Here is an 18,866-nt window from a genome sequence, read left to right on the forward strand (position 1 = left end):
CTGATCTTCTAGCACTTTCCATATCTTTGCGGGATCTATCTGCTCCTGTTCAGATAATCCTGAGTTATTGATTCTGTGTAATTCCTCATTTTAAATTGCTATCATTATTTTTGCAGCCTGTTTTTCTGGTTCTGTAACTACTTGGTCTGTAAAGCATAGCTGCATTCTTTGTTGGAACAGTTTGAACTCAGATAAGATATCCAAGGCTTTCCTGTTCATGCTGGGAAAATTGGTATCCCATTTTCCTGGTATTCCTTTGCTTTAAAAGTTGCTTTAAGACTGGTTCTGTGACTCTGTACTGCTTTCCCTTTTTAAAAAAATATCTTCTTTAGACTGGCTGGTTTGATTGACAGGAGCAGCTTGTCTGTCCATCTATCTTCCAGCACTCCAGTCTGTTTGTTTATACAGCTGTTGAGCAGGACATCAAATGTTTTTTGTAAAACTAGGCTTTGTTTATACAGTGGTTCAAGAGGCAATTCTTCATGCTTTAGTGGTTTTAGGAGTTTTTAAAAACTCTGGCTAAGTAAATTAAAGCTCTTCAACATTTGATTGATTTAATGGTTTCTCTTTATTATTCTGGGTGCCAGCTGCTTGAATGAAGGATTCCTGCGCTTTTTGCTGTTGGGCGCCTCCTGTAATGGCACGGACCTGATCTGCCAGGGGGAGCCTTTGAAAGCAATCGAGCAGCCTGAGATAGGGATTGGGTTTTCCCTGTTATTTTATTTTACTGAGCCATTAAAAAAGTCAACTTTGCAAGCACCTCAAAGCTTTCTTTTAACTGGGGTTCCTGTATTGGGCGGCACACTGACTCACCCACTCACAGTGATTGACTTGTAGCCTGCCGTTCAGCTCTATCTTCTACAGGTGGAGGTGAGTCTTTTTTTCTTCTTTACACTGTTTGAGCCAGTATTTCTTTTAACTTTCTCTCTTTTAGCTGTAGGTAGATTTTAAAGCTGTTTTCCTGTGGTCTTCAGTCTTGGATTCTGTCTTCTCACCACAACTGCCACCATGTAATGAGAAGCTTTTTATGTTGTCTGATGCAACATAAATGAAATGCATGGAGTTCAGTTGATTGAAGATCTCAAACAGGTTTATTAACAGCTAACAAGCATATACAGTGCAGAGCTAACTATTTACAAGACTTACCTTTTTGTGTCACAGTAACAGAGTGAGACTGGCATGTAGTCATGTGACTGCATCCTGGTATTCAGCTCCTAAGATCTGAAAGGGACATCAATCTTAAAGGCAATCACACAAAAGATCTTTTAATGGGCCATGGAGAATCTGTTACAAGGGTTGTTATACAGAAGTTAATTATTTCTTATGCTCCTTTGAGTCCAATTTTGCTGATTATCTTTAAACTTAATGATCAAGAAAGACCAACAATAGATCTGACACCTCACCGGTACTAATTCAGTGGGTTATACCTCTCCTCCCTTAACTAAAACAGATAGGAAAGTCTGGGAATTATCAAGCATTGAATTGCAAACTTGTTGAGAGGGTTCTGATAAATTTCTGATATTGCACGGATTTTATCAAGTCTAAGGTGTTCGGTGGTGACACAAAGAGACTATAAAGAAGTACAGTATATTTTGATGATTAGTAAGCTATAGCTAAATTTTCATTGCTGCTACTTAACCCTCCACTAGATATTGTGAAAATTTGTATTTTTATTGCACATTCACTTGTCTTTGCTGTTTTGATATAAAATATAGATTAATACTATCCAATTTGACGGAGGCCTTGAAGGGTTAGAACCAATTCAAACTGCTTCTTTATGTTAGGAGTCTAGTCATCAGCCCTGCTCAATGCTTGTAAACCCTATGGGATAGTGCTGGGCGACAGCTATAAAAAGAGGTTGAATAAAAGAAGCAGTGGAGAGGAATGTTAAACAAAGAGATGTCACTCTAACCATCAAACATTAGAGTCCCAACCAGGCAGTGTTTTGTTCTGAATCTCAGCTCGCCGCAGTTAATATTTGAATTCTGCCACATCCACTTAGAAAGATTCCCAGCAGGATGATTGAATGGAGAAGTTCAGACTGGAGGGGGAGGGGAGCTTTCTCTGGACTGGTTGACTGATCATGCAGCACCACAAACAGTGGCCTACCTGCCCTGTCTTGGCAGATGAAAATAAAAGCATGGCTGATAGGATGCAACTGTGGAGCTGTCTTATACCTTGATTTTTTTTTGATTCACAAGTATGAACAAAAGAATAATGATTCTTAAAACAGGAACCAGAGTAATAGAGAAAGGGATCAAATAAATTAAAGTGACGCACCAAGAAAACACAAATGGAACATTTCAAAAGCACAAAGACAATAAAGGGGTATATATTTCATTTTTTAAAAAATAAACCCAATTGTTGTTCTACCACATTTCTTCCTTATACATGTCCGGGTAAGAGAAACTGTACACAAAATATTATTGTAGTAATATTTGCTGGCTGAGGATTATTTGTTAATGGTGAATATCAATGGACATGCTTTTTGCCCCTTTTATCACAGGCATTTAGTTCCATCCATCCTTCACTGCACCAAGTATGAATTTCCAACCATTATAACTCTTCCAATTTTGATCCCTGTGCCATGTACTCAATCCAAAACATATTGGGTATTTTTATTCGCATTGTAAGTGATTTTCTCATTCCAGCTTTTGTTCTGGGATTCCAGGGGTGCTGCATTGTACATCAACTTTATTTTGAAAGATATTTTATGATTTTTAATCTGCACAATATCTCTGTTTCTAGTCCAGTGGTGTGTATATAAATGGTCCTATGCATTAACCAGAAGACCTCTTGCAATAGGGACAAGTGACTAGATATTTTTTGCTCTGATTTTTGGATGCAGGAATTGTGATTTCTGATGTGCCCCCCACCCATTCAGATCAAGGTGGGCAACACACAACCTTCATGTATCCACCTCATCTGAAAGATTGTGGTGCTAGCTGGTCCACCCAATTGCTGCTGTGCCACTTCATGCTGCCAGCAAGCACTGCACACAGCAGCAGGCCCCGGCAACGTTGTTTGCCATTCTCATGGTACATGTAGCCTGCTGTTTCTTAAACCCAAGCTATCTCTTAAAGGGAAGCAGGACAAAAGGATTGCTGCAATGAAAATTCTTGGAAACTGAACACAAGGGCAGACAGAGGGATCCATGGTGATGGATGCAACACTGAAGGCTTTAGTGGTGCAGTTGGGCAGGTGGAGAGATGCCATGTTTCTGCAGAGGGCCAAGAGACCCTCAAGGACCACTCGCAGAAGGGACTGAAAGCTAGTGGCCAGGACGGCCAACTCCCAGGACCCAAGGACCTGGCAGCAGTGCCACTAAAAGTCTGATGACCTCACACGAGTGGTCAAGGTCAGGGAATGCATCTTCACATGACAACTCCTATCCACCACAACACCAATCTCTCACCTGCTCAACACAGAACACCCCATCTCCCACTCAATGGCACTCCCTTGCACTCAGGACTCATGCCTAGCATCCAGATACTCCACCTCACGCTCATACACCTACCAGTGCTACCATCCACCTCTCACTGCCTCCATGTATCTCCAGCTATTCAGCTATGGCGGGCACATCATCCAAACACAGTACTACACAGCCACTGACATTTTGCCCCCTCTCTTGCCGGACAAGGTGGCACACAATAGAAGGGAACAGAGAGGAGCTGTTAGGGAACAAGGATGTCCTACTGAAAAGATGGTTCTCTGCAGCATGGGGCCAGCTACAATGGGGTCTGTAGCATCCGGTGTTACTGAGAACATGGAGGATGATGGCATCTTCCTGCCTTATGGCCCTTCTCAATTCCCAACACACCCTCATCCTGCTATCTGCTATCTGCCATGATTAGCAAGCTGCAGATGGTGTGGCCATGGGCCTACTGCTTCCCGCCCCACCCCACTTCCTCATACCAACCTTCCGCTTATGAGCTGCTGCATTCAGACACTCAAGAGCTGCTACTTGCCCAGCCACAGGAGCCCCAGAAAGAGGAAAGAGAGCAACAGCTCAGCACTGATGAAGAGGCTCTGTCACTTGATCTGACACTTGGATCCACTAGTTCAGATACGGGGACTGCACTTACCTTGGAAACTAGGATCAGCACATGCTGAGTCACTGGGCATGAGTGGGCTGCAACCAGGCCAGGGTGAAGGGATGGTTCATTTGCCAGCTCATTGCAGGGCAAGATGGCAGACAAGTACTGCTGCAGAGGACTCAGATGAAGACCTTGACAAGGCAGCATACAGGTGGATGCTGATAAACATGCACACTGAGATGCTGGGTGCATCTGCCAAGCAGCCTTCTGTCAATGTCAAGTGTATGGAAGAGTTGGGCTGCAACTTGGCAGAGGGTATATCGCAGAGTTTTCCCTCTCTGCAGCCTCTGCTCCATCTCCCTATCTTGCAGCAGACCCAGGGGCACTGTCACTGCTGCCTCCCCGTACTTGTTGTAGCCTTTGTGGGGACTCTTACTCCACTGCCATCCCTATGAGAATGTGGAAACACTCTCTGGAAAATGCAGGAACTCACTAAAACACTCCAAACACTCTAGAGTACTTTCAGAATTTTCCAAGAGAAACAGTTCCAAAAATGTAACTTATCCGCAATCAGGGTGTCTGTCCCTTTAAATAATGCTACTACAGGGACCATCTTGCTGCTTCATGCTTCTTTTTTTCTGGATTGGACTCTGTAGGTGTTGCCTCGGCCTGCGCCGTCCAAGTTTGGAATCCTGGCGGCACATCAGCAGGTTAGGCTATGTTGTACCTAAACTCTTCATAATGGCAACTTCAACGGCATGCAGGAGACACACCTACCTGTACCCATATCCCTGGAGAATGTCACATCGGTAGTGGACTGCAGCTCGCCTGCCCCAAGAAAGCTAGGGAGGTCTTCAGCAGCACTAAACCTATGAATTTCATGCCCAAGAACTCAGTCGGTCCGTCAGCATCAGTGGTGAGAAAAGACAATAAGTTTTGAACATGGACCATGCTAAAAAGAGACTGTTATAGTACATCCTAAAATAACACAGCAAACCTCTGACTCAGCTGTCAGTATCAGCAGTTTTAATTTCTAATTTGTGAATTATATTGGGGTGGGGACTTAATACATGACTGGAGTAAAATTTTATACTGAATAAGCTTCATTCCACCAGACAAATGTTTTGGAAAACCTCCCCCCAGCTGCTTCCCAAACTGAATTCTCCTTTACAACAATGGAAGAAATATATCCTAGTCAAATTCAATGAAGTTGCCATTATGAAGAGTTTAACTACAATATAACAAGAAAAATATGCCTTAATTTTTCTATTTCCATTCATTTCAATAGGACAGACCTGAACTAGTTGTGCAGCATGGGAAGGAACAAATCACAATGAGTTAGCACTTAAGATTATATAATGATAAAACCTTTTTTTTCCTGAACATTATGCTTGAACAACAATTTATCACTTGTCCAGCTGGAAAAACAAACAAATGAACTAAAGTGACTCAGAAAAGCCTCCCCAGGTATACTCTGTGCATTAATCTGCACTCAGCATATTCAGAGTACCAGGAAAAAATAGCATCTTGCTACAGACTGTGTCAACTATACCAGCCTTAAGAGATTTGCAGGGAAAAATTCAATAAGGTTTGTTTTCAGGTACGGGAATTGTGATGCACGATTACCCATCGACCGGTCCTGCTGAGGCAGACAGCAAGCAAACTCCATGCTGCCTGCTCATCAACATGATTGTAGATTGCAGCCCAATGTGAAATGTGCTCTATATTGGCTGTACATTCAACTAGGAGCCCAGTAACATGAGTAGCTAACACGATACACAGCTTTCCTGGGCCTCTTAAAGGCAGCCTGCCCCTCTTAAAGCAAGTTGCCATTGTTCAACAGGAACTGCTCCAATAGTTTCAGGAAGGCTTGGATGGAAAGTAAAGGACACCAAATGGAGTAACAGGCCAAGAGAGGGCTCACAACTTTTCAAATATGGTGATGGAGGCCTTAGTGATGTAAGTTGAAACGAGAGAAGTTATGTTTCCACAGGGGGCAAGGAGGCCCTCAAGGCAAACCCTGAAAAGGGAATGGGAGCAGATGGCTAGGAAGGTCAATTCCCTAGGGACCTAGCTGGAGTATAGGAAAAAGTTCAATGGCATCACATGAGTTGTCAAGGTCAGTGAAAGCATCTACAAAGCACATCTCCACTAGAGCATGGCTACCCGACCCGAACCTGACTGGGCCCGACGGGACATGTGCCGGGTTCGGGTCGGGTTGGGTCCCTCTTCCAGGTCCGGCATTCAGGCTCGGGTCGGATCAGGCCGGGTCGGACACAGTGACAGCCAGGACTTCAAGGCGGGAACCGTGTATTTGGACTCCGCACTAGTCTGCAGTGAGCGATTCCATCCAAGGTAGAGCACAGCTTCTTTAATATAATCAACTTTATTCCGGTGGTCGGGTCGGGTCGGATCGGGTTGGGTCGGGTGCGGGAAAAAAATCAAAGGACTCGGGCCAGGTCAGGCTCAGGTCGGATGTGGTTTTGTCGGGCTCGGGTTGAGTTTAAATTCTAGACCCGAGCAGGCCTTTACTGTCCACTACATCACCAACCACACACGTTGCTCAATGCACCACAGCCCTGTCATTCACCCATGAGCAATCAGGACTCGTGTCTAACATTTAGATATTCCACCTCACCCTCACTCATTTACCAATGCTGCCAGCCTCACACCACCTCTTGCTGCTTTCACATACCTCCAGCTATTCAGCTATGGCAGGCACATTACCCAAACACATTGCAAAACACTCACTGACATCCTTCCCTCTCTGAGGTCGGGGTGGCTCAAAACCACAGGCAGCAGCAGAGAACCAGCAGGGGACAAGCATGCCTGCATCTCCTGAATGCGGTGCTCCACATCATGCATAAGCCACACAATGACTGTGACTACCAATGTGCAAAGGGGCTTGTAGGCTCTCACAACAGTCCAGCAATCAGACCTCAAACAGATTACAAGGGTTGTTGAGGCAATGCTCAGTTAGTAGTGGCTATGTAGTGTATGAACCAGCTCTCCTCTCTCAGGATGACAGCATTCATGCTCCCACCATCGTCACTCTGCCAGTGCTCTTGCTTTTGCAGAGTGTTTCTTAAATGATAAGAGATTGGGAAATGTTGATGTCCAAGAGGACCTGGGTGTCCTTCTTCTTGAGTCACTGAAAGCTAGTATGCAGGTGCAACAAGAAATTAGGAAGGAAAATGGTATGTTGGCCTTCATTGTAAGGGGATTTGAGTACAGCAGTCAAGATGTCTTGCTGCAATTGTATAGAACCTTGGTGAAACCGCACCTGGAGTATTGTGTACAGTTTTGGTCTCCTTATCGAAGGAAGGATATACTTATCATAGAGGGAGTGCAACTAATCCCTGAGATAGTGGGACTGTCTTCTGAGGAGAGATTGAGGAAACTGGACCTGTATTTTCTAGAGTTTCGAAGAATGAGAGGTGATCTCATTGAAACTTACAAAATTCTCACAGGGCATGACAGGGTAGATGCAGGAAGGATGTTTCCTCTGGCTGGTGAGTCTAGAACCAGGGAACACAGTCTCAGAATAAGGCGCAGGCCATTTAAGACTGAGATGAGGAGGAATTTCTTTACTCAGAGGTTGGTGAATCTGTGAAATTCTCTACCCCAGAGGGTTGTGGAAGCTCAATCATTGAGCATGTTCAAGACAGAAATTGATAGATTTCTGGATACTAATGACATCAATGGATATGGGGATAGTGGAGAAAAGTGGCGTAGAGGTAGATGATCAGCCAGGATCTGTTTGAATGGCTCAGCAGGCTCGACGGGCTAAATGGCCTACTCCTGCTCATATTTCCTATGTTCCTATGTTGCCTTTTGGCCAGCCAACCCAGACTGTTTCTGCCCATGCTGAGATAGTGCAGCTCGAAACCAGGTCTTCTGGGCCAGAGCTGCTCAAGGGCATCCTGCAAAGTCATCTGCCAGTGAAAGTCAGCAGCCTTCCAACAGCCATGCTACAACCACGGTGGTAGCAATGCATAGGAGGACTAGGCCGGGCAAAGGCACCTGCAAGACAGGCACTGGGGGAATGCATTAGGGTGAATAGTTCAGTTTTGTATATCCCATCTGGAGAGAGGGGGCCCGTTTATTGCCTCCCTTCCTCTTCTTCCTCCTCGCCCTCCTTCTCTTCTATCTGTTAAGGTGGCCTCTGAAGGCCTTGTGGTAAGGGCTGTACCCATATAATAACAAGGTTGTGGAGGACAAAGCAGATCACCATGAACTTTCTGGCTAGTACTGGAGGGCATCCCCCACGTGAACAAAGCAGCAGAGCCATTGTTTTAGGATGTGAATGCAAGTTCCTGGTTGCTGCCCAGCTTTCATTGTAGTTATGCATTTCTCACATGGTCGGGTGGCAAAAGGGAGTCATGAGGTCATGAGCCAGGTGTGGAGCTGGTATCCTTTGTCACCCAGTAGCCAGCCAATAAGAACAAAAAAAAACACATAAGAAATAGGAGCAGGAGTAGACCATATGGCTCCTCGCGCCTGCTCCACCATTCAATACGATTCTGGCTAAGTTCTGCCTCAATCCCACTTTTCCTCCCACTCTCCATATCTCTTGATTCCCTGAAAGATCAAGGGCGAGATTTTTAAAGCCTGATGGGTTGTGGGGGGGTGGGGGGGGGGGGGCGGGGTGTGGGGGTGGGTGCGGGGTGGTGGGTGTAAGTGCAATTTACAGATCACATTCTCGGAGGTCGGCACCAGGTCCTGCCACCGCCAGAACATGATGCCATTTTTAAAGGGAAGTTGGGAGGGAAGGAACGGCAACACCGCACACCTCCAATTAAATGCCTGTTGAGCTCATTAAGGAGCTAATTAACAGGCTTGGCAGCGGCAGTTTGGGATTTTATGTGCACAGTAGGGTTTAGGAGACATGAACATTGCAGGGGGTGGGGATTAAGGGCTGAGGGAAGGGGTGATTAAAATGATGCAGAGGCACAAAATAAAGTGCAGCTGCTCCAAAAGTACCAAAGAGTAGCCATTGCTGCAGCTGTGAGACTTGCTTTCTTTAGTGGTGAGTGGCAGGAATCCAGAGAGGGATGTGAGGCTGCTGGCATCACTGGGGCAGCTGGGGTTGGCAGAAGAAGGCCTGGTGAATGCACAAAGCCCAGCTGAGGGAGTTCAGAAGGGAACAGACTACTTTGACACTGGACAGAGCAGCCAGAATGAGCTCAGCAGATGCAAGCTTCTGGAGAGCAGGAGGCCAGAGGAGCACAATGGGAGGGCGCAAGGGGAAGAAGGCACTACCCAAGACATCATCTCCACCAGCCAAGTGTCAGATACCCGCAAATGACAGAGTGCCAGTGCCATAGGAGGCTGTGCCTATCCAGGCAGATGGTCTCGGTCCTGTGTACTCGGATCCACAATGACCTGAGGCCTCTCGGTCCCCATCGCAGTTCCTTACCTGCAGCCATCAAAGTCACCATTGCCCTGAATTCTGTGCAATTGGGTCATTCCAGTGTCAGCTGCGGATCTAGGTGGCATCTCACAGTTGGCAGCTCATCACGCCATCAGGCAGGTCACGGATGCCATATCCAGGAAGGGGGGAGGAGGTGGAATTACATCCACTTTGGCACAGATGGGCCTGCGCAGGCTCAGATGGCATTGGGTTTCGTCTCCCAGGTGTAGGCCATCATCGATGGCATCCATGTGGCCATCACAGCATCCAGTGACCAGCCAGTGAGATCGATCAACAGTAAGAGCTTCCACTCCCTCAACTTCCAACTGGTCTGCAACCACAAAAAGAGCTTCCTCTATGTGCATGCTTGCATTCTTTGCAGCTGCCATGACTCCTTCATCCTCCACCAGTCTAAGCTGCCTCAGATCTTCACTCCATTCCCCAAAGTGTGTGGATGCATCCAAGGGGACAAAAGAAATCCCTTGAAGAGATGGCTACTGACTCTGCTACAAGAGCCCCAGACAGAGGCACAAAGGTGAAAGGGAGGTAGACAAAAGATGGGGAATTATAGACCGGTTAGCTTAACCTCTGTAGTGGGGAAGATGCTTGAGTCTATTATCAAGGGAGAAATAGCAGGGCATCTCGATAGAAATTGTCCCGTTGGGCAGACGCAGCATGGGTTCATGAAGGGCAGGTCATGCTTGACAAATCTTTTGGAATTCTATGATGACATTATGAGCAAGGTGAATAATGGGGACCCAGTGGATGTGGTGTACCTAGGTTTCCAAAAGGCCTTCGACAAGGTGCCGCACAAGAGGCTGCTGCATAAGATAAGGATGCATGGCGTTAGGGGTAAAGTATTAGCATGGATAGAGGATTGGTTGACTAACAGGAAGCAGAGAGTGGGGATAAATGAGTGCTGTTCTGGGTGGCAATCAGTCACTAGTGGTGCGCCTCAGGGATCGGTGTTGGGACCGCAATTATTTACAATTTATATAGATGATTTGGAGTTGGGGACCACGTGTAGGGTGTCAAAGTTTGCAGATGACACTAAGATGAGTGGCAGAGCAAAGTGTGCAGATGACTGTGAAACTTTGCAAAGGAACATAGATACATTGAGTGAGTGGGCAAAGGTCTGGCAGATGGAATACAATGTTAATAAATGTGAAGTCATTCATTTCGGTAGGAGTAACAGTAAAAAGGATTATTACTTGAATGGTAAAAAGTTGCAGCATGCTGCTATGCAGAGGGACCTGGGTGTCCTTGTGCATGAATCGCAGAAGGTTGGTCTGCAGGTACAGCAAGTAATTAGGAAGGCAAATGGAATTTTGTCCTTCATTGCTAAAGGGATTGAGTTTAAAAGCAGTGAGGTTATGTTGCAGCTGTATAAGGTACTGGTGAGGCCGCACCTGGAGTACTGTGTGCAGTTTTGGTCTCCTTACTTGAGAAAGGATATACTGGCACTGGAGAGGGTGCAGAGGGGGTTCACTAGGTTGATTCCGGAGTTGAGGGGGTTGGTTTATGAGGAGAAACTGAGTAGATTGGGATTATATTCATTGGAGTTCAGAAGAATGAGGGGGGATCTTATAGAAACATATAAAATCATGAAGGGAATAGATAAGATACAAGTAGAGAGGATGTTTCCACTGGCAGGTGAAGCTAGGACAAGAGGGCATAGCCTCAAGATTAGAGGGAGCAGATTTAGGACTGAATTAAGAAGGAACATCTTCACCCAGAGGGTTGTTAATCTATGGAATTCCTTGCCCAGTGAAGTAGTTGACGCTTCTTCAGTAAATGTTTTTAAAGCTAAGGTAGATATCTTTTTGAACAATAAAGGAATTAAGGGATACGGTGAGAGCGCGGGTAAGTGGATCTGAGTCCACGAAAAGATCAGCCATGATCTTATTGAATGGCGGAGCATGCTCGAGGGGCCGGACGGCCTACTCCTGCTCCTAGTTCTTATGATCTTATGAACCAATGCCACCTGCTCAGCAGGACAACCATTGAGCAGGCCATCAGGCTTCTGAAGATGTGATTCCGGTGCCTGGACCAGTCGGGTGGTGCCGTCCAGTACCCTCTTGTAATGGTCTTGGTCATTGTTGTGGTCTGTTGCGTTCTCCATAACACGGCCCTCGAGAAAGGTGTGGACCTTGAGGACAGTGAGGCTCTAGAAGGAGACAGCTCACTGGGTGAGAAGTAGGAGGTAAGGAGGAGGCTGAGGGAGATGATGCTGAACAGAGAGGTACCCCTGCTGCAGGGTGAGGTGGCCTCCTCCCGCCATGCTCTGGGAAGAGGACCTTCCTCCTCTCCCTCACTGCTTCTAGCATTAGATCCAGATCGGCATTGATGAAGCAAGGGCCTGCCCTGCTCCTGGTCCCAGGCCTCCAGCTCCCCTGTGACATCTCGCTTCCCTCTGGTGCTATGGAAGGCAGATTTCTCCCTCAGGACAACCAGCAGCCTGAGTGATGGCTGTTGTGGGAGTCTACATGAGTCCTACACTTGATCTGACTCATCTCCATTCCCGGCCCCACAGACTCTGAGTGGACAGGAAACCAATCTCATACTCGGCTTACCCCCCTGAAAATCTCAATCTGAATCAGTTTCCCATTGGAGACGGCTTCCGACCCAGAACCAGACCCAGTTCCTGTTTCCTGTTTCTAACAAAAACCCAGCCCCAAAAATCTATCTCAGCCTTAAATATACTCAATGATGGAGCATCCACAACCTTCTGAGGTACACAACTCCAAAGATTCACAACACTCTGACTGAAGAAATTTTTCATCTCAGTCCTAAATAATTGACCCCTTATCCTGAGACTGTGCCGCTGTGTTTTACATTCCCCAGCCAGGGAAACAACCTCTCAGTGTTTACCTGTCAAGCCTCTTCAGAATATTAAATAAAAACAGAAAGTGCTGGAAATACACAGCAGGTCTGGGAGCATCTATGGAGAGAGAAACAGAGTTAATATTTCCGGTCTGTGACCTTTCATCAGAACTTGTATCTTGTATGGTTCAATGAGATCACCTATCATTCTTCTAAACTCCAAAGTGTATAGGCCGAATATACTCAGCTTCTCATCATAGGACAACCCTCTCATCCCAGGAATAAATCTAGTGAACCTTCACTGTACTGCCTCCAATGCAAGTATATCCTTTCTTAACTATGAAGACCAATACTGTGCACAGTACTCCAGATGTGGTCTTACCGAAACCCTGTAAAAATGTAGCAAGACGTCTTTATTCTTCTACGCCAATACCCTTGCAATAAAGGTCAACATGCTTTTGCCTTCCTAATTATTTGCTGTACCTGCATGCTAACTTTTTGTGTTCCTTGTAAGAGCACACCCAAGTCTCTCTGAACATTTAGAAGTTTCATGCCTCTAAAAAAAAGTCTGCTTTTCTATCCTTACTACCAAGCAAATAAGCTCACACTTCCCCAACTTGTTGCCCACTCACTTTACCATCTATATCCCTTTGCAGCCTCTTTGTGTCCTCCTCACTGCTTACATGCCCACCTCCATCTTGAAATGCCCCATTTATCCCTACTCTCTGCTTCCTGCCCATTAACCAATCCTCTATCAATGCTAATATATTACCCCAACTCCATGAGCCCTTATCTCACCTGTTAACCTGTTGTGTGGCACCTTATTGAATGCCTTTTGGAAATCCAAATATACTACACCTATTGGCTCCCGTTTATCCACTGTACTAGTTACATCCTCAAAAAACTCTAATAAATTTGTCGAACAGAATTTCCCTTTTGTGAAACCATGTTGACTGATCATTCTACAATTTTCTAAGTGCAGTGTTAATACTTCCTTAATAATGGATTCCAGCATTTTCCTGACGACTAATCTCAGGCTGACTGGCCTGCAGTTCCCTGGTCTCTCTCCCTCCTTTCTTGAATAGTGGTGTCACATTTGCTAACTTTCGATCTGCTGGAACTATTCTAGAATCTAGAGAATTTTGGAAAATCATAACCAGTGCATTCACTATCTCTGCAGCTACCTCTTTTAGAACCCTAGTATGTAGACCAGGGTTGTCCAAACTTTTCGGGTGGAGGGCTGCATTACAATTTTTGCTTGGCCTGGGGGGCTGGTGAGCAAATTTCAAAAGGTAAAGGCATTAAAAAATGTATCTCTAATACAAACAACAACAAATGTGCATTTTTGTGAAGAAGCTTTAAATGAGAAGACTAATTTATTGCCTTACTTTCTCGTCACTATATTGAAAACTGATTTCGTGACATACTTGGCATTGTTTTTGCTTGTATAAGTAGTCAATCTCTGCCCGCACACTTGATGTAGCGATGCAGAGTATGCTGGATAGTTTTCCGTCTTTCAGGAGACACTTTGCTCTCTCTCCCCACTCTCCCACGCTCTGTGTGTGTATGTCTCATTCTCTCTTCCCTCCCCTCTAGGACTAGGGGACACAGACTGAAAGTATTACGCAAAAGATGCAGGGGGAATATGAGGAAGCACTTTTTTTACACAGCGGGTGGTAATGACCAAGAACTCCCACAAGGGTGGTGGAAGTGGAGACATTCAATGACTTCAAGAGGAGGTTGGATGGCCACCTGAGAAAAGTAGACTTGCAGGGCTTCAAGGATCAAACCAGGGAGTGCGACTGACAGCATAACTCCATGGAGAGCTGGCATGGGCTCGATGGACAGAATGGCCTCCCTCTGTGCCGTAAGTAAATGACTCTTTGACTCTCTCTCTCCTTCTCCCCATCTCTGTCTCCTTCTCCCCCTCTCTGTGTCCCTCTCCATCCCCCCTCTCTGTATCTCTCCCCCTTCTCTCTCCACAGCCACCACCCACCCCCCCCACCCCCCCTCCCCCGTCTCCAGTGTTCTCCGCTCCCCGCTCAGTGTTCCTCACTCCATGTTCCCCCCTTCCCGATCAGTGATCCCTGCTGCATGTTCCCCACTCCCCGCTGTGTTCCCCACTCTCTCTGTCCCCCTGTCTCTCTGTCCCCCCCTCTGTTCTCCCCCCATCTCTCCCCTCTCTCTCCCTTTCTCTCTCTCTCTCTGTCCCCCACCCTCTTTGTCCCCCCTCTCTCTCTGACCCCCTTTCCCTCTCTCTCTCTGTTCCCCCCTCTCCCTCTCTCTGTTCCCCCCTCTTTCTGTCTCTCCCCATCTCACTCCCTCTCTCCCCCCTCTCTGTCTCACACAGTTGCAAAGAGCGGAACGCTCAGCAGATGGTTGGTCAGTTCTTTTAAAAAAGATCGAGGTTTCCTGGTGGGCTTTTTAAAAACAAAGCCAGAACTCGCCAGAAAACCCCGGCTCTGTTGGGAAACGTCTGTATCCGATGTCAGCAGCTGCCAGCTGTGAAACTGAGTGCAATAGTTTAAAAGCAGGTCTGACAAAGGCAAATTTTTCATCTCCAGTCATGGTGAGGATGAGGAACGGCCCCAGGTACAGTTTACATCTGTGGGCCGGATGTAAGTGTTTGGCAGACCGGATCCTGGCCAACGGGCCATATGTTGGACAACCCTGATGTAGACCATCAGGCACTGTAGATTTGTTTGCTTTAATTCCCTTAAGTTTCTCTAATACTTTTTCTCTGCTGATATTAATTACCTTTGTTCCTCACTCTTATGAGCACCTTGGTTGCCCTCTATTTCTGGAATGTAATTTGTGTCTTCGACTGTGAAGACAGACACAAAATATTTGTTCAACGTCTCTGCCATTTCCTCATTCCCCATGGCAATTTCTCCTGTCTCTGCCTCTAAGGGACCATTGTTTACTTTAGCTACTCTTCTCCTTTGTATACACTTGTAAAAGCTCTGACAATCTGTTTTTATATTCCTGGCTAGTTCACTCTCATATTCAACTTTTTCCCTTTTTACCAACATTTTGGTGGTCCTTTGCTAAAATGCTCCCAATTCTCAGGTTTACTACTATTATTTGCAACATTATAAGCCTCTTCTAATCTAATTCCACCCTTACCTTCCCTAGTAAGCCACAGATGGATGTTGCTCTCTGAGGTTTTTTCTAATAGAATGTGGTTTTGTTTAACATTTTGAATTGTTTTTGAAAAATGTTTCCCACTGTTTATTTACGACCATACCTTTTAATTTATTTACCCAATCAACCTTAGCCAGCTCTCCCTTCACTCCCTTTATACCAATGTAATCGGCTTTGTTTAAGTTTAAGATTTGTGTTTTGGACTCATGATTATTGCTCTCAAATTTAGTGTAGAATTCAATTGTATTATGATCACTTTTCCCCCGAGGATCTTTTACTATGAGATTACAGATTAAACCTGCGTTATTGCAACTAGAATTTTATCCCTAGTTGGTTCCATAATGTATTGCTCCAGGAAACAGTTGGGAAAGCATTCTTGCTTAATGCTCGATCCAAAGGTATAACCACTGTTAGGGGGCCTATGAACGACTCCCAACAGCGTATTCTGATCCTTGTTATTCCTAATCTCCACCCATGAGCTTTTATCCATGTCACGCCGTTTCCGATGGCGGAACCAGAAGTGGGCGACTCTTCCACTTCCTCCCATTTTGCAGGTTCCCACGCGATTACAATTGCAAATCAAAAGCCCAGCGGCAGGCACAGGAGACACGTGTGATCAAGCGGCAGCGAACGCTTTTCATTGGTGTAACCCACCATCAGTCAGCAAAGCATCATGTACGGCAGGGCTATAAATTAACCTTCAGCACAACCATGGAGGCTCATCAGCATGGACATTTGTCTTTGAGGAAATTATTTAACTTTTTTTCCCCTTAACTTACTTTAAGCATTTACTCACCCTCACCCGTCCTCACACCTCTCCACCATCACCAACCCCCTTTGTAATTATTTTGTTTAGTTCATCACCAACCCACCACCATGTCTGTTAGCAGACAGAGACCAACCTCACAGTTCAGTGATGCCGTCAGGGAAAGGCAGGAGGTCCTCTTTCCTGCAGATGGCATCTGAAGACCCTCCCACCTTACCTAGGCGGCCTGGATGGAGGAGGCAGAGGAGGTGTCGGACCCCGGGGTCCAACCTAGAACCTGGGTACAGCATAGAAAATGATTCAATGACCTGCTCAGATTGGCGAGGCTAAGTGATGCAGCCGCATCCTAACAAATAGCATCTCGTGGGGTCCTCAAAACTTTATGTCTGTGAGTGGGCACCATGCCAGGTGGGTGAATGAGTGATCAGCCTTGGTGCCACATAGCAATTGTGGCCAGAGCATGTGGAAGTCTGGAGTCTGTTTGCACTTGGATGCAGCGTGCGACAAACAGGCCAGAATGAGTGATGGGGTTGCATGTAGATAAGGAGGGTTAGGTGTCGCTTGACGTGCCATTAACTCAGCACTTTCTCGTGCAGGACAAATAGACCCACAATCAGCTGGGGAGCACACCAAGACAGTGGATGGTGGACCAGAACTAAGACTCCTGACCCCAGCAGAGCAGGAGGCAGTTGAAATAGCAAGAGAGGAAGGAGGACAAGCCATTGTGGACGGTAAGGCTGGATCATCTAGGCCGAAGGATGAAGAGCCAAACTTACTGTTGCTGGGATATGGGCAGACAGGAGCACCACATGACAAAGTGATGTACTCATGCTGTGATGATGTTTAATGTGCTTCTGTTTATTCTCCACTGCAGGTACCTGCAAACACACGACTAGACTGATAACAAGCCAGCAACCTGTCGACTCCGCCTCTGGGAATGAAGATACCAATACCCCTGAGGGTGCACCAACACCCATCATCAGCCTCTTCAGCATCCTCCGCCAGCGCAGTCACATCCACATAGTCTGCGGGGAGTTTGCGTGTAGAACTAAGGTTACACTCTGGTGGGCACGATCCAGACACGTTCCAGCAGCTGAGGGAGAATGTGCCAGCTGGGTCCCCTGACATTCAGAGATCTGCTGGGGACCAGCCCCTGTTGAGCCCCACGCTGATGATGGTCCTCTGGTCAAGGCCACAAGAAGCCTGGCGGACATGCAGCGAACATTCGGGGAACATATGTCAGAGCTTCCAGAAATCATGCACAGCTCTACGCGGGCAATGGAGGAGTCCATGAAAGCCAAGACATCTGCCATGCCCCAGGCATGTGAGCATGTGACTTCCTCCATGGAGAGGATGGCGACTGCCATGGAGGACCAGGTTGAGCACTCGACCCATATGTGCTTTGACCAGCATTCCATCACTGTAGCCATGGGCTCTGTGCAGCAGTAGTTAAGCAAGAGGGGGGTGAGTAATCTAGACTTCCCTCTGAGTGCCCCTTCCCCTTAGGGAGACAGGCAGGTGCCATCGGGCATCCAGATGGAGGAGGAGCATGTGGTAGCTGCCCCGGGGCCCTCCTCTCAGGACACCGCAGAGTGAGCGGGATCTCCTCAATCCCCCCAACATTGAACCCCTTACCTCCAGCAGGCGAGGCCCCTGCCTCAGTGAGGGAGACCTCCAGTAGATAGTGCCCGCAAGGCCCCATACCTCCAGAAAACGCCTGCCACAGTCATCCAGGGCAATGGGACAGCGCAATGAGCAGACTGCCTCCACCTCAGCTGTTGATGTTGGGGTTGCACCAAGACGTAGTGGGAGGAAGTGTAGGTGGCATGGGTGGTCAAATCAACAATGGTCCACATGCAAATAGTTCACAATATATTTTTTCTGCTTTTTAAATTTTTACATATTCGCCAATTCTTGAGACTTACCTAGTCCGAGAGCTAAATGTAATGGCATGCCTCATGGCTGGCACACTTTGATGCTTACAGATAAGTAACAGAAATGGCCTTTATTGTGGAAGAGGTTTTGTTTGTGTGTTCATGCTTCACTGATTGTTAGGTTGAGTGTGCAGTTTTGCACTCGTCAATCTGTGGGACATAGTTTCATATGGAGGTCAGCTGGCCCTCCCTTCTATGCCTTGAGAAGAAGAACGTCTGAGCCTACTCAACCTGGAGACGTTAGATGGTACAGCTGCACTTTAAGTAATGTTATGGTGCTGGCTCTGATTGAGTGGTCATGTTTAGATGATAGACATATGTCCAAGTGTGGCACAGATTTCTTTGGATTCAGTATTCACTAGCGAGTGCGTTTATCAAAGCTCCACTCACTGTGCAATTGTAGATGGCAGAGGATGCCTGTTTTGAGTTTGGAGAACTAGGGAGACTGGAAGGGGTAGGTCAACATCCCAGGAAGGCACTGGAGTTCTGATGTTGGAACAATAATCATCTAGGTGTCTCACTCTTGGCTGAAATACGTGAATGTAAGGTTGTCCCTGGTATCCCATGCACATCTCTCCATGGTCCTGGCACCCATTAAAGGCTCATTCACATTGATGGCCTCCTTCTCAGGCTCATTTAAATCATCCTCACCTGAGGAGGAGTGGTGCTCCTCCCATTCCTCCTGCTGCAAAAGATTGTCATTTTTCATTGCCAGGTTGTGCAGTGCACAACAGACTACGACTATTCGT

This window comes from Heterodontus francisci, chromosome 7 (genome assembly GCF_036365525.1).
Source record: "Heterodontus francisci isolate sHetFra1 chromosome 7, sHetFra1.hap1, whole genome shotgun sequence".
Lineage (NCBI taxonomy): Eukaryota > Metazoa > Chordata > Chondrichthyes > Heterodontiformes > Heterodontidae > Heterodontus > Heterodontus francisci.